Consider the following 22,896-nt stretch of genomic DNA (forward strand, 5'->3'; position numbering starts at 1 on the left):
AATGAACTGTGGAAGGTCACAAAGTTAGTGATTATGAGAGTTTTTCTCTGACACCCAGTATCTCTCCTCTCAACAATTGGGCTGTAGCAGCATTTTAAAGAAAGCCTGTAGACTGAAAAAAGAGTTTTAAAATATTTACTAGTCTCTTACTTATTTTTACCTTTTGCAATCATTTCCATCTAAACAAAGGGCACCATCTTTCCCCCACAAACAACACACCCTGTTGTTTGAGCCAAAGACTTAGGGAATCACATATGATTCTTTCCTTTTCATTTATTTCCCCCAGTAAATGTACCAGTTGCTCATGCAGGTTTTATCTCCAAAATATACACTAAACTTTTACTTTGTTTCATATTTATTATTGTATCTGAAGCAAGATGCTGTTGTCAGTGTCCTAAAAAACTACAACCAGCTCTTATCCAGTCTTCCTGAGTCTACTGCTACCTCCTACAATCCATTGACCAAAAAAATGTGAATCTAATTACACTTCTTTGGTCAAAACATTCCAATGGCTTCCCACTACATTTATTCTAAAACCAAAAATCCTTGGCCTGCAAGGTCCTTCCATGTGGCTGCCTTGTGTCCCTTCCAACTTCACAGGACACTGTTCCTTGCATACTGTTCTAATTAGACCACAGTCAAATTCTTCCCTTTCCATAATGTAAACATGTCTTGCCTCAGAACTTTTTCTTCTGCTTTTTCTGTTTTAACTACTCTTTCCATGTTTTCGTAATGGCTAAATCCTTCTCGTATTTAATTTCAAGTGCAATGTCCCCTCTTCAAAGAGGCCTTCCCTGATCTTGAAAGCACTAAGGCAGCACTCCCATTAGTCACTCCCTCAGTCTCTATCTGCTTCCTGTATAAAAATCAACACAATGGGTTTGCATCTGTTTCCACTCCTATATCCGTTCTCGGTACTAGAATGTAAGTACCAGGAATGCAGAAAACAGGTGTCTTTTGTACAGCAGTGAGAGCTCTGAGCCCAGCACAGATCTTGGCTGAAACAGATACCAATAAAAATAAGTTAAGTAGATAAATAAAATCTGCAATTACTTACCCATCTTGACCATCAGAATGTTTTAACCATATTATTTCAGGACATACTGCCAAAAATTAATGGTTTGAGAACCTGTATCAGAGATAACCTAAGTAAATTATCTGTATTCCCACTTTATTCTATGACAGTAGAGGAATACAGAATCGTTCTTCTCATGACCTACTTTCATAATCTGTTAAGTTTAGCTTCTTGCCTAGATCTATATGGAGCTGTGGAGAGCCAGACTGACAGGATAAATAGGAAGTGAATCCTCCTTTAATATGAAATAAAGCTCTCAGATCACTGTTCTTGTAAAGACTCAATTTGAGCTTAAACATTATTAAATTAAAACCTTTAAGGTATAATTGAAAAATAAAATCACAATTACTATTTTAATTGTGAATTTCTTCTGATTTCAATGAAATATTCCCATTTGAGACGAGTAGCAGAGTAAAGTGATACATACAAATGTCTAAATATACAGAAATGTGGATTTTTAACATGATTTTCTGCTTTACAATGATGTTAATGTTTTATTGTTTCAGATTTTATTTGAAATGATCCTTGAAGTCTATAAGTGCCACATTAAGAACTTTATGCCTTGAGTGGTTGTTATAGCAGAAGTAGAAATAAATTTCTTGAGATATTTCAGAAACCCCTCCAGCTTTTACTCTATTATTGTTACTAATATACTACTTAGAATAGTTTTACTACACAGCTGGGAGTATAAGGAAATTGAAAACAATATGCATGCCTAATGTGCTAAGTGAACTGCAATAAACCATGCTACAAATCCTGACCACCTAGTAAATCAGATGGTAATGGGTTTTCCTATTTATTAACATTATAAAATTGCCTCTAAATGGCCTCTCAATTTGAGAAATTGAAGATAACTTTTGCTCCTTTTCTCCACCATAGAATAATATCATTGAAAAAAATGTATTTCTCAATCCAAAAATTGAACATTGCCGGGACAACTAAATGGGCTCTTTTTATTATATTGTCTCCAAATACTTTCATCAAATGCAGTTATATGAATTATTTTGAAATTACATATTTGTATGCATCAGAGCTAGTTTGTAGGGTTGTATTGGACAGTTGTTCACACTGATATTAAAGCTCAAGACATTTGTTTGTTTTGTTCTGTTTTTTGTTAATTGTTGCTGCTTTTTATAAAGGCCTTTTTAGGTTCACACAGAGAAGAGCAGGTATCAATAGCATAGACTTTATCCATAGCTTCAGCTGGCTAGCTGATAGAATAATTCTGTTGATCAGAAGAGGATATAGTAAATGGGGATTTTTTCAAACAATCAGTTATGGAAAAAAATAATTCAAAAGTAATGTCATATCTAGTGCCTACAACTAGATGGATAGATGGCTCTAATTAAGATTTTTATTTAATTTTAAAATTATTTCCTAAAACTTGCCAAATCCTGAAATTATTATATATTGACTGAGAAATATACATCCAGTATGTGGGAACTGGGGCTTAATTTTGTTCCCTGTAATATAAACAGTGCCTAGTTCATGGCTGCGGCTCCATAAAAATGTTTTGACCAAAGAACGAAATGATGAGCTAATGAATAAACAAATGAATGAACATACCTTTGGTTACAATTTCAAGTGTCTCGCTGATATTAGAGACTACGGATCTTTAGCTTTACCAATCCTGAGGGTAATGTGGTTTTCTCCAACAGAGCTAAGTCACCAAAAGGGAAGACAACTGTGGAAGTGAGCCAGAGTTGTAGTAGCCTGAAATGAAAGAGGAGTAGGGAGTCTTAAAGAAAGGCTACAGGTGGTTGAAATGATAAGACTTGATAGAGAGGGTAGGTAGGGAATAAATAAATGTAGCAGAAGGTTGTTGGATTGGGATGGAAAAGTCAGATATCAAAGCATTGGAAGAATTCAAAAAACAATTTTGGTAGGGCCATGGATATCAAGAATTTGAACAGTTGAAAATTGTAATCGGATTGTGGAATGTTAGAACTTTAGATTTTTGTAAATTGTTATCTATTACTATCCTAAGTAGAAAAGTAATAAAAATTTGTCTAAAACTCATAAAAATGTATCCTTCGAATTTCCCACCAATGTTTACATCAATGAAGTTTTAATTTTATTAAAACATCATCATTTTAGGAACACAATAATAGCCATTTTATTAAACATCTGTTCAATTTAACAAAATATGCACATGTATATGTAATCTTAGACGTTTTACAACCTTAGATTTTAGTATGTCTGTTTGAACCTACGTCTTAGAAGCATTACAACCTTAACATGGCTAAAACTATTACTAATTCCCTACCCTGTCCTTAAATGTGCTCCACACTTGAAGCTGTTCTTATCCCAGTAAATTAAACCACCATTTTTACTTAGGACAAGACTCTTGGAATCACCCCTGATTCTTCTCTATCTTTACATTTCACACCTGATAGAGTTTGGATGTGTTGTCCTCTCCAAAACTCATGTGGAAATTTGATCTCCAATGTGGCAGTGTTGGAAACTGACTGAGTCATGGGGGCAGATCCCTCATGAATGGATTAATGCTCTCCCTGGGGGAGGGGGGATTAATGAGTGAGTTCTTGCTCTATTTGTTCCCGTGAGAGCTCATTGCTAAAAAGATTCTGGCACCTTCTCTCTCTCTCTCTTGCTTCCTCTCACCATGTGATCTGCTTGTTCCCACCAGCTGCCTGCCATTTTCCATCATGAGTAGAAGCAGCCTGAGGCCCGTGCCAGACGCAGCTGTCCCAGAATCATAAGCCAAATAAACCTCTGTTCTTTATAAATTACCCAGTCTCGGGTATTTCTGTTATAGCAACACAAAATGGACTAAAACAACACCCAAAACATTAGCAAAGCTTCTTGGCTTTACCTCCAAAAATAAGCAAAATTTAACTCAAATCTCTTTTGCTGTTATCAAAGACCTGAATTACTGCAATAGCCTCTTATTGACTATGTTGCATCCATCTTCAACTACCAACAAAACACAGTCCAACTTCTTCACACAACAAGAATAATTGCTCTCAATTAAAAGTGATCTTTTAACACTTCTCTACTTAAAAGAAGCTTCACAAGCCTCTCCACTGCCACCAAAGTAAAATCCAAGCTTCTTACTACAGTCTACAAGGGCTAACCCTTACCTAAATGTTCAGGCTTGAGGTTCCCCCATCCATGGTGTCTAGTCACACTGGGTTATTTTGTCCTTTGAAAATGTCAAATTTCTTTTTATCTTAAGGCCTTTTGACTTATTGTTTATTCTACCTGCAATGTTCTTTCCCTGGATTTCATATGGCAGCAGCATTCTTCTCATCATGTGTCTGAAATTAAATTAAGACAGTCATCACCATGCCATGCATACACCTAGCAGAATGTCATAAGGGCAGTTAACTCTTACTTCTGTTATTTATTTATGTAAAGGCAAATACAAATTTAAAAGTTTTAATTATCCCTGTTGAATATAATAGGAGGAATCTCCCCATTTCCTTAGAGCATTTACTTTAGAAAACTTGTATTTATATGTTCTTTCTCTCTTTAAAATTATGCAAATCTTTTTCAAAGCTGTGTTAGTTCATTTTCTGTCACTTAAAATGCTTGAAATTAGATAATTTACAAGAAAAGAGGTTCATTTATTACAGTATTAGAAGCTGGAAAGTCCACTGTCCAAGGATGCATCTGGTGAGAGTCTTCTGGATGGGAACTCTTTACAAGGTCCATAGCAACCAGGGTATCATGTTGAGAATGAAAAGAGCTCTTTAACATGCTCATTTGCTCTCCTTAAAAGGCCACGAGTGCCAATCCTGTGACAACTCACTAAATCAATAACCCATTACTCCACAAATGTATGAATCCATTCATGAGTGCATAGTCAACACGATCCAACCATTTCTTAAAGGCCCCACCTTTCAATACTGCCCTAGTCTGATTTCCCACTCTCTTAACACTGTTACAATGGGAATCAAGCTTAATCCACAGCAAAAACTAAATAAAACTCTTGCCAGCTTTACAACTCAGGAACCTCTTTCTCAGGCACCTGGGAACCATCACTTTGATATGTAATTATCAAGGAAAATAGCACCCCTGTCTCCCAGTTTCTGTGGGAGGGTAAGGGCCTAACTCTGGCAGGTGCCTCACTTCAAGTTGCAAAACTATCTCCTGTCATAAAGATATGTGAAGTTTATTTTTCTTTTGGATAAAACTAACACAGATGGCCATCACAATTACCAGGTAAATCTAAGATGAACTGTGTGTGACAAATTGTACTGTCAAGTCCTCTTACTTGGAGACTAGTTATTGTGTATCTTGATAGCATGTATGTAATGAGTTATAACTACTTGGCTCTACATAAGGATGAGATTTCTTTGCCTTTGCAATCTCTTAGCCAATTACCTCTGAAGCACATCACATTCTGGTTTAATGCTCTTTCAATAATAAAACTTGTTCCTTCTCCTCTACATTCATAGACAGGTTTTCTGTGTTGGAAGGAGATAGTGTTTTTAATTACATTTCCAATACTTACTAGCTATAAACTAGCAAGTTACTTAACATTTCTACCTCATATTCCTTATATGAAATTTGGAGTAATAAAACCTCATAAGTTTTTTTAGAGAGACAAATGAATTAAAACATTTAAAGAAGACTATTTGGTACATTGAAAGTGTTTGATAATTATTAAGAATCATTATTATTTTAACAACATAATAAAATCTCTATTAAGACCAGAAATCAACTTTATTCCCTTTAATGTTTACCCATTCATTACATGTCTCCTTCCCTAACAATGCTCTGCGTGTTTCTTCACTCTATCTTTCAAATACTTATTCGTGAACATCAATAAATACGTTTACTGATTGACTAAGTAAATTTGAAGAAACAAACTAGAAGATGACAAACACCATTAAAAGGGAACCCATTTTTCTCCTTTTTCTTTTTCACAGACTATTACTAAGAGCTCATAAAGATATCTATATCTATCTATATATAAAAGCTTGCCTTAGTGGTTCTTTATTTTTAAGAAAAAATTCATACACTTTTAATAGCTTATGAAAATTATGTCTTTGATTTATCAGTAATAGAAATATATTCAGTATATTTGGATTTAAAAAAAGAAAATTTGTATATTTTAAGAACAGTAATTTTTAAAGAGTTTCAGTGCTTAAGGGAATGCTTCATTTATGTGGTAGATTGACTTATATGGGACAATATCTTATTTTAAATAAGAACAGATAAATTGGGTGTTAGGTGTTCTATTTTCATGGTTTTTGTCCTTAGTTACAGGCACACACACACACACATACATATATAATGTATATTAAATGTGTATGTATGCATACATGTATAGATATCCTTTAAGAAACGCTTTAATTTCTTAACACAAGAAATTCAGGTTTGCATGTACAAAACAGAATAAATTTAAAATTCTACTCACAATACAGTGATATAGTCTTTACAGTTTAATGGAAATGCAAATGAACTAGCAACTTAGATGAATAATACATGTCTTTATACACTGTATGTGCTAAAAAAAAAATCCCTCAGATAAATGAGTTATAAATTTCAGCTCAATTTCAGCAGTTGGTGGCACAGTACATACTTTATGGGATACAAAAATTGGTTATTGTCTCATACAAGTTAAAAGGTCCCAGTTACAAACAATTATTAACATAGAATAATTATTGTTAGTAGTCGTTTTAGAATGTTGAAATAATACATATTCATTGTATTATTTACACAAGAAAATTTTGATACAATCTTCACTACCAGGTGCAAACCCAACTATACCAAACTCCTTTTTCTCTTTGAATACGTCTTTTCTTCTCTAATTGATAGGTCATAGGTTTCAATTTTTGAAATAGTACTTTTACTATGGAGGAAACAAAAAAGACAGGAGGCAGTAAATGGATAAATAATTTTCAAAACATAACTTTGAAAAAATTTTTGACTTAAATGTTGCAATTAGCCTTTCCTTTCATATAAGCTCTTGAGGATTTGCATTATTAAAATTGGCGGAAAGACATAGAAATTTTAATTTCTCCCTTCAATTTCCTGTATAGAAGCTGCCTTATTTAATGAAAATCAATGTCCACCTTCTTTTACATTGGGGACACGTTAAATCTCCTCAAGCATTTCTTGTTCAATATAAGCTCTAGACTTCTGTAAGGTGATTTTCCCTTAAAGCAGGATGTAAATGCTTCTTACAGTAGTGCCTATGGCCAAGAGTAGCTGTTGTTGTTTGTAATATTATGCTCAGATCATGGTGTGCTAAACATATTTTAGCTACTTCAAGAGGAAGTATGCAAACCTTGCTGAAATGTATGGCCTTGGTGGTCATATATTTTACTACATGGACCTACTTGCAACTCCTACCACTGCTGATTGGGCCAGTGTTTTGTCCCTTCCAAAAAACTTGGTTTGAAAAGATGAGCTATCCTTATCAGATTTACTCTCAGTCTGAACGAAGAGAAAACAAATTAGGTGATTGACAATGGATGTCAGAGATAAGAGAATGTCTTGAAGGTAGATAGAGGGCCATGGTAAGCCAAAGCTATGCACACACTGAAAGTATGAGATAACAGAAACTATAAATGAGTAGAAGAAGAAAATGAGTTATGGAGAAGATCTATTGTGGTACTCCCCTGAGTCATGTTCATGGTGGGTTACCAGAGCTGAAACGGCTATGGCTGAGTCCCTAGCACAGCTCAGAATCCAGCATCAGTATCCAGTGTAAGCCTCATTAGGCTTGGCCTCATAAAGTCTCCTCTTCTTAGATTTCTATTATTTTTCATTTTAATTCTTTTAATAAATAACACTTGGCTAAATCTAGCTTCATTAGTTCTCCATCCCCTGGAACAGAAAATATCTAACTGAGACATATGATTAATGTGACATTTTGCACAAAGTAAAATGCAGCTTTTCAAGCAGATGTAGTACTTTTAAAAGTCTTTATTTGAAACTTTTCATTGTGCACATTACATACCCCCAGGTGGTGTTTCTTTGAATCACAGAGTTTTGAGTCTAAAAGTAACACTAAACATCATCTATTTTTATGTTATCATTTTAAAGGACAGAAATTTAGAATCTCAAGTACATTTTATGATTTGCCCAAGGTTATACTGTTCTCTAAATCAATTTAGCAGAAACTAGGACTCAAGTGTTCTAATGCCCAATAGGGAGGCAGGAGGGGAGGAGAAAAAGAGAGAAAGAGAGAGGAGAGACAGAAATAGGAACGAAGGTAAAAAGAAAGAATGTGAGGGAGACCATATAAATGACGTATAAAAATTCATTGAGATATTAGTCTTAGTGTCTACCCAGAAGTTTATTTTGATTTTGGTATTTCTTTGTTGCCAACAGATACCTATTTAGAGAGAATAGCCTTCCGTTCTCATGTATGAAACAACTAGGATTTGGGTGTCAATATCATATCATCATGGATAAAGAAGCAGCTAGCTTTTATTAAAGAATATTCGTGTTGTTTTTTTCTTTCTACCTCAGAGTAAAGCAAGTGTTGAAAACTGGATATTAGCAAGATTGTAGGAGTCTTTATGGACCTTATAAAAAACACAGGTACACATCAAATATTTCTACAATGAATTGTTCATATTATTGTGTGTATATATAATTAAGGTAGATATCTGTGAACTTTAAGTTAATTTAAAGCACATATCATAGTCCTTAACTCATAGGAAGAGCTCAATACATGTAAAGAGATTTTCTAAAAAGATAAATGACAAATAGATAGATAGACAGAATGAAAGAATGAATATGATTATGTAGAACTTTACTCTTACTATAGTACGATATTAGAATGGGTCTTTTTTCTCTAACTATGTGGTTTGTTTTCTCTGTACAATTTCACGGTTTAACTTTCAAACTGAAAAACTTTGATCTTTAAAAAAGAACTTTTGTTTTTTAATAAATGTATAGCATTTCATTTCTGACCATACTGGTCTATTGTTTTATATAAATTGATTGTCATTTCATAAATTTTATTAAGGCAGTTGAAGGAAGAAAAGCTAAATTTATTGTCATGATAGAGAGGCATCACGTGGAATTAAAATCAAGAAGTACAGATAATTATCATCAAAATTGTAATCAAAATTAAATATCAGAATCCCAGAATGTTCTTAGTTCTATGTTGGCTGCACCTGGCCCATGTTTTGCTTCCTTGACTCTGGCTTTTAGAGAGTTCACAAATCAGGAGTCAAAGAGACAATAACAGATCCTACCATTTTTAATTTCTTTTCCTCATACAGAACAATTTCTAAGCCTATGTCAAGTTAATTGCCCATTAATTCCACAAACTTGTATTTTGTCAGAGGACTAAAATCCCGTGTTCAACTCTCCAGTGTTAGAGCAGAATTTCTAGAACAAAGGTAGGAGGAAATTCTTCAAGAATATTTGGGTAAAATGATTGGGCAGGTGAAATGCCTTATTTCAGAGAACTGAAGGTATTAAACCATTCATCTCAGCAATCTCTTTTTGTCATAAGAGCAACTTCTCTTTGTCATTACTATCGTGTATTATAGTAGTCCTCCCTCATCCTCAGAGGATATGTTCTAAGGCCCCCAGTGGATGCCTAAAACCATAAGTAGTACAGAACCCAATAGCCATCAGTTGGGGCCCATTTCTGTTCATGTCTTCCACCCACAAATGTAATTTCTTTTCTGTTTTAAATAAGCATTTATCACTTACTGTGGCCATAGCTTCTGCAGTTTGTAGTATGATAGCAAAACTAACACAAATTTCTTTTTCCTTCTTAATTTCACAGATAGAAGATTTGTTCATACCACAGATTTTAGCAAGCTCAGCATACAATTTTTCTTCTTTTCTTATGAAGTTGAGAACTTTCATATTTTTACTTAAAAGGAGCACTTTATGTTATATCTTCTCTTTGGCATATCTGAATTGCCAGCATCACTCCTCTTGTGCTTTGCCATTAAGTAATATAAGGGTGACCTAAACACAACTACTGCAATGCCACAACAGTCAATCTGATAACTGAGCCAACTACTAAGTGACTAAAGGGTATAGAGTGTCTACAGCCTGGATGTTCTGGACAAGGGGATGATTCACATCTCAAGCAGAACACAGTGGGTCAGCATGAGACTTCATCACTCTAGTCACAGTGGCACACAATTTAAAATTTATCAATTGTTTATTTTTGAAATTTCCCATTTAATATTTTCAGACCTCAGTTGCCTGTTTAGCTGAAACCTTGGGAAGCGAGACCTTGGATAAGGGGAGACTACTTACTGCATTTTAAACTTATAGGATAGAAAATCAGCAGCCATGCTTTGAAGATACAGAAACTTAACAAGCTTTTTTTTTTTGAGCAAAGTCTTTCACTTTCAATCTACTTGCATCTTTGTACTTAGTGTAAGTCTTCTGTAGACAGTATATAGTTGGATTATTTCATTTTAAAAGAAATGGTAAGCAAAAGACAGCTGGGATAGCTATACTAATATCAGACAAAATAGAATTTAAGTAAAAAGTTGTTATAAGAGACAAAAAAGGACATTACTTATTGATAAAAGGGTCCATCCATGAAGAAAATATAATAATTATAAACCTAAACACATAACAATGGAGCTTAAAATTTATGAAGCAAAAAATTGACAGGATTGAAGGGAGAAATGAAAAGTTCTGCAATAATAGCTGCAGACTTCAACATCCCACTTTCAATAATGTAGAGAACACCTACACAGAAGATCAGTAAGGGAATGATGGACTTGAACAATACTATAAACTAACTAGAACACTTCACCCCCCAAAATTAGAATATATGTTTTTCTCAAATGCACATGAAACATTTTCCAGGATAGACCATATGTTAGAACATAAAAGAAACATAAATATATTTAAAATGAAATCATCCTACATATCTTCTTCAACCACAATGGAATAAAATAAGATACCAATAACAGAAGGAAAATTGGAAAATTACAAACATGTAAATATTAGGAAATAAACTCTTAACCAAGAGATCAAAGAAAAATAATAAAAAAGAAATTTTAAAATTATTTTATTTTTATTTTTAAAAAACAGACAACACATTGAAATTTATGAAAAATGACAACTTGGAGGGAAATGTATGGCTGTAAATGCTTATATGAAAAAAGAAGAAAGATCTCAAATTAATAACCATCTTTACATGTTAAAAAATTAGAAAAAGAGGAGCAAACTAAACCCAAAGCTAGCAGAATGAAGGAAATAATAGAGATTAGAATGTAGATAAAATAAAGAGCATGAAATGATAAAGAAAATCAATGAAACCTGAAGTAATGTGATCAGTGTCATGTATGAGTAGGATATGATGGTATATAACGAAATCCGAATTGGGTGGTACATAATATAATAAATGATGCACTGGAAATTGGGTATTATTAAATTGAATGCCAATTTTGTAAAGGCTTTACAGAGGAGAGATAGCTATGATTTACATAGGCTGAGAGAAGAATAAAGAGATTTCACAGCAGGGTAGAAATTCAACAAATAGACTACTGCTGGTTATGGGAGGAACAAGAAAGACAGTAGTGTAATGAAAAAAGTTCACACTGAAGAGGAACAAAAAAAATTGCATAAATAGGTTATAGACCTTAGTCAATAAATTAATTATTCTGTAATTAATTGTCACTGGAGGTTAAAATTTGTTGATCACCAGAGAAGCCAATACAGACATATAAAAAAATAAAAACAACCTTAAGGAGTACCTTCAAATGTCAAGTATTGAACACTTTTAACAAAATTAGTATTAATATTATATATCTATTAAGTGTCATTTTCGCTGGCCGTGTCAATTTCAGAAATGCATTGTTAAATATTGTTTTCCACAAGGATGCATGTGAGACTAAATACATAATTCTTTATTTTTTCCCATCATTAATGTGAAGGAAGAGAGTAGTGCAACAAAAAAAAAATTCACATTGGAGAGAAACAAAAAAACCTAGATAAATAGGTTATAGATCATAGTCAATAAATTAACTATTCTGTAATTAATTTTCACTAGAGGTGAAAAATTGTGTGTAAAGTGCACTCTAGGAGAGAGGGCCAGGTATATACCAGAGAAGATTTTTTAGCAGAAGAAATGTAATAAATTTTGCCTTTCTATTTTTTACATTATTGTCAGAGGAGGATATATATGTCAGGGGAAAGCCAAGGCACTTTAATGCCGAAGGCTGGAGAATGGAAGAAAGGAAGGGAAGCCTGAAACTGAAGATGGCATTCATAAATTAAGGGTCAGGCCAGGGAAAATTTTGATGACCCAACATGTAAATCTAATTGTGAAGTCAATTTATCTAGCTTCTTGGTCCATTCCTACTTATTTATGCTTTTAATTTTAGCTTAGACAGCAGCCATAAGTTTACTAAAAGAAATAAATATAAGATTTTCCCTGAGTTTGCCTTAGGGAATCAAACTGATTTCATACATCTTTTCCTTTTTCCTTGAACTGGATTAGACCTTTTGAAGATATAAATATAACTGTGCAATGGAAAGGAGATTGGTGAAGACCTAATGTGATTAGTTTTATCTTCACAACAGCTATCTTTCCTTCAAAGTTAAAAATGACTTATTTTTGGAGTTCAGTAGAAAAAATATTTTTTGTAAGTGCTGCTAAAAGCAGCAGTAGCAGTTACAGTTTTTAAGGATTATGTGGAAATCCTGGAGAGAAATAATCAGAAGAGTAAGCAGAACAATAGCTACTTGAATTTGGGCTTAAGAAAATAAACAGTAGGGTTGATTTTTTCCACTCTTGAAGACGAACATACACATTTCCTAAGACCACCATAAGAAAAGTTTACAGCACCCGGCCAATCAGGCTACAAAAATAAATCTTGTTATTTTAAAGATCTTAGTAATTTTTATATAAATAAAATAAATATATAATTTAAAATCTTATATTTATTCAAAACGAAAAAATCAGGTACTAAAACTGTCTTTGAAAGCTATATTTGGTAAGTCTTTAACTTAGAATTGAATTTTTAAATTTAATTCTAGACGCTAGATATATTTATTTCATGTTAATAAAACTATGGTAAGAAAATAGAAAACTGATGGAAGCTATTAAATTTAAGAGTTGCAAGAGTATAAATGTACTACAGCACACCATTACAACTATGAATATGAAATTCAGTATATTTGACATTTGACCAGTATTTTTAAAATTTGTGTTATTTAATTTTAAATCACATGACAAAGCCGGACTTTGGTGTTGATATGTCACCTGACTGTTGGTCAGAATCTCAGGAAATTTCAAAATATTTCTAAAATTTCTTTTGGCCATTCCCATTTACTTGATTTGAGGGCATAGTTAAATGCTACATTGTGCTGGTTTTATCCTTTTATTCCCAAGGCTAATTGTTGTTTCTACGTAACTGTGTGTATTGAGTCTTCAGGGGTTGTATTAGTCCATTTCTGTTGTTCATAACGAAATGCCTGGACCTGGGTAATTTATAAGAAAACAAAAGGTGTTGCTTATAGTTTCAGAGGCTAAGTCCAACATCCAGAGAACTCATTTGGTGAAGGCCTTGGTGGTGGAGACAGTGACCCAGAGGTCTCACATGGCAGAACATGTCCAAACAGAGACACTAACCTCCTCATGTGATACGCCTTTTTTTTTTTTTTTTTTTTTGTCTTTTTCGTGACCGGCACTCAGCCAGTGAGTGCACCGGCCAGTCCTATATAGGATCCGAACCCGCGGTGGGAGCGTCGCCGCGCTGCCAGCGCCGCACTCTCCCGAGTGCACCACGGGCTCGGCCCACGCTTTTAAAGCCCTCAGAACTACACCCCTAACCACCATTATTAATCCATTCACTACATCATGGTCCTACTCTCTAATCTCCTCTTCAAGGCCCCATCTTTCAATTACCATAATAGGATTTCCTACTCTCAATAGCTACAGTGGGAATTTAGCTTCTAATATACAAACTTGAGGGATACAATTCAATTAATCCACAGCTTTCCACCCCTGACTTCCCAAAACTTATGTCCTTTTCACATACACATATACTCATTCCATCCCCAAATTCTTAACTCGTTTCAACTCAAAAGTCCAAAGTTCAAAGTCCCACCTGTGATTCAAAACAAGTCACCTACTTCCAAGATACAATGGTGGGACAAGCACAGTGTACACATCACACTGGTGATGTGTTTAACCTGCTACCAACCAGAATCTGTAGACATTTTTTACACCTTGTGAAGCCCTGGCTCTTCTGTGTTATTCTTCTTTATGAGGGTTTTTGGTGCCAGTTATAGAACTTTCTATAGAACCTTCCCTGTCTTAGTCAACTTGTGCTACTATAACAGAGTACCTGAGACTGGGTAATTTGGAAAGAACAAAAATGTATTTCTTACAGTTCTGGAGGCTGGGAAGTCCAAGATCAAAGTGCTGGTATCTTGTGCAGGCCTCTTGTTGTGTCCTCACATGGCAAAAGGCAGAGGGGCAAGAGATAGCCAAATGCTGCATACACTGTGTGAAGACTCTTTTGAAAGGGTTTAATACAATTCATAAGGGAGGAGCCTGGAGTGCTTACGGCCTCATCACCTCTTAGAGGCCTCACCTCATGTCAAGGCCCCCTACTATCCCATTGGCAACACTTGAATTTTAGAGGGGACACATTCAAACCATAGTCTCCCCTAAATTTAATCTTGTTGAATTTAAATCATCATTAGAAATTAAAATGAATGTAAATTGCATTCCTTGTCTAGTAAGTGGCTTAAAGTACATCACCTCATTTGAACTTTATGACAAAACAACTCACAAGCTATTTGCTAATTTGCTATGTATATGGTTTCATTTTTCCTCATTATTGTTTTACTTCTCTTGTTTCCTGTAGCACATTTGAATATTCTTTATTAATACAGCAAATATATATTTTAGCCATTGTACCTGATCTCTAAGATATTTCTTCCACAATGTGTATGTTAGTAATATATTGTCAATGAAAAAATCAGGATAAAAATAGAGCTCATAGTACAATCCCACATAGTACAGTGTATTCATGAGTATGTGTACATAGGTCAGTATAAGAAGAGTAAAACATAAACTGTAAGTATATGTATTACTGTCAAAAACATTCATCTGTAGAAATAGAAGAAAGTTTCACTTTCTGTTTTTATATTTCTATAATATTTTTAAGTTTTTTATGGAATCAGAATAATAAAAGTATAAAGACTTAATAGGAAAAAGAAAGGATACGGTAAGTTCAACTTATTCATAAAGTATCGTAGGCACTGTGCCTAGGGCCTGCGATACTTCTAGGGCCCCGTGAAAATATTTTAATTTCTCTGAAAACCAGAAAAAAAATGAAATTTTAGATAAAACATGTTTGAATATAATATTAATATATTTATCTTTATACTAAGGCAGTTATAAAATATAAATTTTAATTTTTTATGGAGGACGGGACCCACAAAATTCAAAATTTATCTATGGGTGTGGGGCACTGTTACAGTGGGAAATCACCTTGATGCTATCACCTGTCAAGTACACTGTCAAGCATTCTATCCTAGAAGTCACAGGACAGAAATGCTCATAAATTAACTTGAGATGCTCAAATCATGTGGCTTATTGAATCAATTTAAAATACAGAGCAAAGCAAGGTAGGTTAATACAGCCATGACATTGTGCAAGTGGAATAGAAGAACCATACAATCTCAATCCCTCTCTCCCTCTCTTTACCGCTATCTCACTTTCTCTGGCATCAGTCTTCCCTGCTATAACAGCTGAATGTGGTCAAGGTGGCTTGGCAGAAGGAAGGTGCCAGGAACAAATACACATGCTTATGTTGTAGAAGAGATGCAGAGGCAAAATCCCTGGCCAGTAGCTATAGCTTCTACAACTTCTAAGCAATAAGCTGTGGCTTAGTTCTACCTGTATCAGATAGAGGATATATAGGGCCAGATGGGTGGGTGGCACAAATGGGTGCCTGATTTAGGGTGATATAACTGTCATAAAAATTTGGTGCCTTATAAAAATTTAATACTTGTTAATTTTATCTCTTCTTGTCTATATCAGCGTACAAACGACTTACTTTATCTGTATCTAACTTGTATCAGAAGCTTCTTGCTTACCGTCTATACTTCATTTTACTATCCTGTCTTTGTTTTATTTTTCTTGTTCTCTATAATACAATGGACTATTCTTAAATAAAATTGGAAAAACACAATCTAGTCATCTGATCAGAATAAAATTAAATATGAACACATTAAAAATGTACTCAAAATTGCTTAAAAATAATATTAGGAAAGTAGAAGGTGAGCAGACAATTTTTGAAGTTCAGGACTTTGGGGTGCTATATTATTTCTCTACTTTTGTGCAATGTTGACAATTTCTACCGTAAAAATTTTTTTTAAAAGACTAGAATCATACTTGATGGTTTTTATGTTTTGAGTAACAATCATTTAAGGGGAAACAAACACAGAATTTGACCTCTTAGAAAATTATGAGAAAATAATTATAGGACAAATGCAAAAGGTTAAGTCAGGATGAAGTCATAATTTCACACACTAATATGGTATTCTTATATAATAGACAGAAAAGACATGAGCTACTTACTCATCTTCACAATGTAAATGGAGAACAAAAATATTATTCAAAGAAAATCAGAAAAAATGAGGTAATAAATGTAAAAGCAGAACCATTTGAATTAGATTACAGAAAATTAATGCAATGAATAGTTACATTCAAGAAAAGAAACAATTATATAGACTCTTGAGAAGTCTACTAAAAACAAAAAATAAAAATAAAGATAATTAGAATAAAAAATAAGATACAGTGACAATAAACACAAGAATTAAAAAGTTATAAGAAAAACATTTTTAAATTACAAATTAGTATATATGAAAATATGAGCATTAAAAAGAGAATCTTATTAGTGTTTCTGAATGAAATAATTTATAATCACATCCTCTAATTTATGCCAAAAATGAAATTCCAGATCAATTCTAAGTTTATTACCATGTGACATTAACATATCAATAAAAGCCATCAAGAAATAGGGATTTATTGTAAGACATGCTTCTAAATAGTAGGAAAAAGGGATGATTCCATGAGCATAATTCTGACTTTATATTTCAAATCACCTACTCGATTCTACCACTTTTGTGGTTCCTGTCTTTCGGTATTGCTGTTAATCTCCATAATCATGATGTTACTTGTATTTCTTCCTTGAAAAAAAAATTACTTTAATTACTTCTTTTCAGCTTCATTCTGTCTCAATTCATTATTGACATTATGCCACAAAAAATATATATTCAACTTGTTTTCCATTTCCTTCAGAATAAAGTCATAATTCCTTAGAATGACTAAATTAATTCATTTTTTATATACTCATTCAAATATTTGAGTACCTATTACAATATTTTTTTTAATAAATGGTTTGGCCCTTTATTTCTCCAGTTTTGTTGCTCAGTTCTTTATTTCTAATAGCAAAAAAGAAAAAAAACAAACAAAAAAACAAAAATAGAAACTTTCCCAACTCCATCAATAGTGTAAGTGTGAACCTTCCCCATCCATATTATATCTTACTTTATTGTTTCCTTTATAACCCTTATAATCTCCTGGTGCATATTACATCATTCTTACCTCATAGAAGGTAAGCTTTGTCTCATTCTTTTTTTTTTTTTTTTTTTTTTATTGCTGGCTGGGACAGCGATAGAACCCTGGACCTTGGGATTATCAGCACCATGCTCTAACCAGCAGAGCTAACCAGCAAACTATAGAAGGTAAGCTTTGTAAGTTAGGGCATTATGACCTTTATTGTGGATTTCCTGGGGTCCAAAACAATGCCTGTCACATAAAGATACTCAATTAATACTTGCTGAGGAATTTCAATGGATAAATTATAAGTTAACATGATATATACAAATCCCTGGAATGTAATTATGTTAATAAAGTCATGGTTTCTCACATACCAAGAAACTGATGTATTCTAATATTATGTTTAAAAAAACACATATTTAAGTATTACTATTAAAAACTTACAATCACAACACAGAAAACTATGCATAGAAAAAAAATCTGAAAAACAAAAAGTTGTAATATTCTTACATCAGTGTTAACATGTCAACTACATTCTTATATCAGTGATAAAATAATAACATTCCCTGGCCTTTTTTTGAAATTTATAAATTTTATATTATTAAAATCGTATGATATATATGATATATTTGAAAAATAATTATATCTTAGCTCTTGTTTTAAATTAAATAAAATATTATTTTCTTTAGATTAAACTCTTTCAGATTCTTTGTTATCATATAAGGTCTACAGGTAAAGCAGATTTTGTAGACCATGAGCACGATGAAAGAAACCAAAGAACATAAATGTACGAAAAATTGACAACCACACCTAAACAACTTCATCTCTTAGAGTAAATAAACATTAAACAATGTCTAAGAACCAGGGAAATATTTTATTCTTTCGTAAAATAGAAACATTTGCTCTATTAAGGATTATAAACAGAATTGCTTTAATACTAATTTGAATCATATAGTTTATGATTCTCTTATAGTAAAAAGTAATTTTCTAAAGACAAAAATACTTTAAAACTATCAAGTTATACTGATAGCACATCTGTGCAAAATTCATTATGCTAAAATTAAGATTGCTCAAAACCTAAATTAACTGAAAAATTATCCATGTTTGGTCTATTTTAAAGATCTTTTGGAAAACATATTGAAAATAAAATCCTAGCTATTTTTAATGTAACCCATAAAGGGAAAATAAAAAAACTACACTTATAACAAAAATATATACAATTATATATAGTCCTCATAGCAGATAACCTTGGTTTTTTTTTTCTTTTTTTTTTTACCCTATAGGAGTACACGTTTATTGGCATACAGATTAAAATTATATTAGTGACTTTTTGATCAGGATTTCACACTTATTCACTTGTTCCTTTCTCAATCATTTCTAAACACCATCTCTTTGCCTGGAACGTGGTCATTTTAGGATGGGCGAATTGAAGAGGCCCCTTTGAGAGGGTTGCATCTGAGCGGAAACCTAAATTAAATCGAAATAGCATAGGCTTATTGTAAATGAATTATATAAATTTTTTCCAATTCTTAAGAATTATAACACTATAGAACTGTAATTGACTGTAAATATTAATACAATTTCTTCATCTAATATACTGAAATTAAACACAAGATGTTATACAAGTAAGCAAGATGACTGAAAAATAACCAAGAAAGTTGGCAATTTTTAAAATGGAGGCAATATTTTTTCAACAATTAAATTCTCAACCATACTGCATGTTCCTTGAAAGCATACAACAATGGCCATATTTCTTTGTATCTTATATATAATATAGTACTGGGCCATATGGTACAATAATTGAAGCTACAAATTTTAAAATTCAAGGAAACTTGCATTTAAATCCAGCTTTTTTCCCTTAGGTATGCAATTTTGGAAAAGTTATTTAAATAATTCTGTCTCAATTTTTTTCATCTGAAAAATAGAGATTAAACCTACCAGCAGTTTGTTGTGAGGTTTAATTATAATAATGTTCTCAAAAGTATACTTATTAACTAATGTTCAATAAATACCTACTATTATTAATTTAATAAATATTCAGTGAAAACCTAATAATACCAGATTACCACAAGAACTAGATTGTCATTACATATGCTATCTATATATTTTAAAATAAGGATTATAAATCTTATTCCTATAATATATTAGATTTTTAATTACAAGAATAGCATGAGAAAACATTCGTTAAAAAATAATACATGGTATACATCTAAGACTTTGTAAATGGATTTCAACTTAAAATTCAACACTTACAAACATATTCAAGTTCTAATCTGTTGTCTAAAAGCAGGATAAAGGCAATGTTTGATGAGATATATGGATGAGAAGTTTTAGGAAACAAGGTGAAAATCATAATGTGACTTCTGCAAAATAGCCCAGTGCCCTTCTTAATAAAGCATTTCTCTATTCTGTCCGAAAACCCTTTCATAATGAAATTCAAAAATAGGTCTTAACCGCATATACCTTCAAATTCCAAGAGCTATTTATTCTTAGGAACCACTCAGAACTGTTATAATAAATTATATCTCCATCATAAGGCATTTGACATCTACTTCCCTCTTTGGTAGAATAAGAAATTTTAAATAGTTTTTTACTGAATAATCAATACAACAGAACATGACTTAAAATTAGGAAAAAAATATGTATCTTAATTTTTTTCCTGCAGAAAATCACAACAGGTTAGGAGTCATCATGTTTTGTTACTGAGTAAGATATTGGACTTTGAAGATGGAGCAATAGTAGTTGTTCCTTTGGTCAAAGACTGGTTCTTGCTGAAGGAAAATTTTTTTCAATGTGGAAAGTTTCCCATTCAGCATCAGATTACACCTGAAAAATGTCGTTTCTTTCATATCCTCAAAGAACAAGAAATAAACTTATACATACGTATTTATTAAAAAGGTACTTAACACATATATGAATACATTTATTTTTTTAACTTTATGTATATATAGTTCTTTTAAGCCAGAAAGAAACCAAAGAACTACAGAAAAATTCCAATTATAAAGTAAAAATGGAAAATTCTAGAGGCATATTTACTTAGAAAGTATTTCCTTTTTTGAATTATTGATATCTAAATACAGTCACATAAGCATTAATTTCCTAACCAAATTCAACATGGTATATATTTATATGAGGGTGCTTCAAAAAAATTATAGAAAGACTTGTCTTATCTTTTAATTGTATTTTCCCACAACCTTTTTGAAGTTCCCTCGTATATCAACCATTTAAGTTAACAAGAAAATTTAAACTTTCATTCTTGCTCATCTGAGCAACACCCTTCTCCTCCACTCATATAATTACTGTAATGTTTGTCTTCATGATAATTAACACATTTAGTTGCAGAATAAATGTTATGAGCAGATAGACAGATATACTTAGAAAATAATCCCGCAAGAAACCTAAACATTAGCATTAAATTTGTAAAGATGTAAACAGTTCTTCATTCTAATGTTAAATCTGCTATTACCTGAGCTTTTTTTTTTTTTGTCGATTTCAATTTCAACGATTCTGCTTAAGAAACTGTTCATCCGAGTCTTACATGTATAGTTAATATGAATATATTAGCACTTTACATTTCTTAGTTAAAGCAAAAGCTCACCCCAAAGTATTCCTTCAATTTTAAATAAGTGTCCTAAATAGAAACTTTGAAATTAATCCACCCCCTATGTCAATGTAACCAAGTTAGAAATTATGTATTCACAAAGTTATCTAATTCTACTCTGTTTTATACCTCATATTTTTTTCCCCTCTTAGAATGAATGCAGTCTACCTATGTAAAAAAAAAAAAAAAAATAGTTTTGGATGGACTTTATCCAAAATTGTAACCTTCTAAACTAATCTGACCTAAGTCATACATCTCTATTACTTACTTTTTGTATTCAAAATAACTCTGGTAGTAAAGTTTGATAGCATTTTAAACAACTATTTTTTAACATTTTACCAAAGTATTAAGTACTTTATAGGCAAAAATGAACATTTTCTCTTGAAGCTGACTTCAATAAAGAAAGTGATTAGAGCTCTTTTATCCTACTGCTGCTTCACAGTGATAATCACCTATTGACGAAAGTAAACTAACTCCCTGGAGGCAAAAGCTTTTCCCTCTACTCTCTGTTTCAATGATGTTACACCATATGACTGCAAACAATCCCATTTACAAATAAGTTCTTGTTATTTAAAAGGTCATTAGGGACTTCTAATACATTTTTGGAGGAAAAACATTAAAGCCATCCAAAACCAATTGTAATACCATCTCTCCTTAAAACTGAGCTAAGTTTATAGAGAAGGCAAGTTAGTGCTGAACTGAAATTATAAATCAATCCAGAAGAAAGTGCTTGGTTGATTATGGCACTGATTTGAATGAACTGATTTGCTCTTTCTTCTTTGCTAAGGTCAAGACTGAAAACCTTAATAATTTTGAAAGGCATGTATCTTCTAACTCGAAGTAGAATCCAGAGACATTATCTCAAAGCTGACAGTTATCATATTGAAGCCTGACAAAGGTTAGCATTCAATTAAATAAACATTTCTTTCTTTTTAAATGTATCATAAAGTCAAAAATTGATGGAAAAAGAAAAGTATATAAAACCTGCACAAAGTAGCCTAATATATAAGAAAATTAATCTTTTATACAGAATTAAAAATTAAGAAATTATACAGAATTTCTAGTCTCCTCCAGCTATAGATTCCCCCATTTCACCTGCCCATGAGACAAGTAATTTCAAACTTTTTAAAACTTTCTAGTTGAAATTCACTTTTGCTCTTTTCACATCCATGTTCTGATAATAGATGTGAAACTATATTCACACTAAGCTAAAGAATGAGAATCTGCTTAAAAATGAGCATGCTTTGCCTTTCACATCAATTCTTCCCACATTCCTACACTCCAGGATATATGAATTCCAATTGTCTTTGCCATTCTCCTTTCTTTCAGTGGGTCTTGGGATAGTGGTATAGAATATAACTGTTTTTTTTTTTTTCCCGTGGATTTATTTGGAAACAAAACAGTTCTATACAAAATGAGTTATGTAAAGAATCTTCAGTTATATAAGCAATCTTTACATAAACCTATATTAATGAGGGACTACCTTCTGCAATTAACATTTCTAATTAAGACAACGCCTTCATAATTATTCTAGATAAGTCTCTTCCTCTCTCGTTTACTTAAGATTTAGATTCTGGTTTCAAATTTGGAGAAAACTCTTCCCTGATCTGCTCTGAAAATAACCTCCCTTCAGGCAAAATCTTATCTCCCCATGGGGTGAGGGCACAGGAAACTCAAGTTAGAAGCCAGTACGAAAACCTAGACATTTGTATGAGAGATACACAG

The sequence above is a fragment of the Cynocephalus volans genome, chromosome 6 (assembly GCF_027409185.1).
Source record: "Cynocephalus volans isolate mCynVol1 chromosome 6, mCynVol1.pri, whole genome shotgun sequence".
Taxonomy (NCBI): domain Eukaryota; kingdom Metazoa; phylum Chordata; class Mammalia; order Dermoptera; family Cynocephalidae; genus Cynocephalus; species Cynocephalus volans.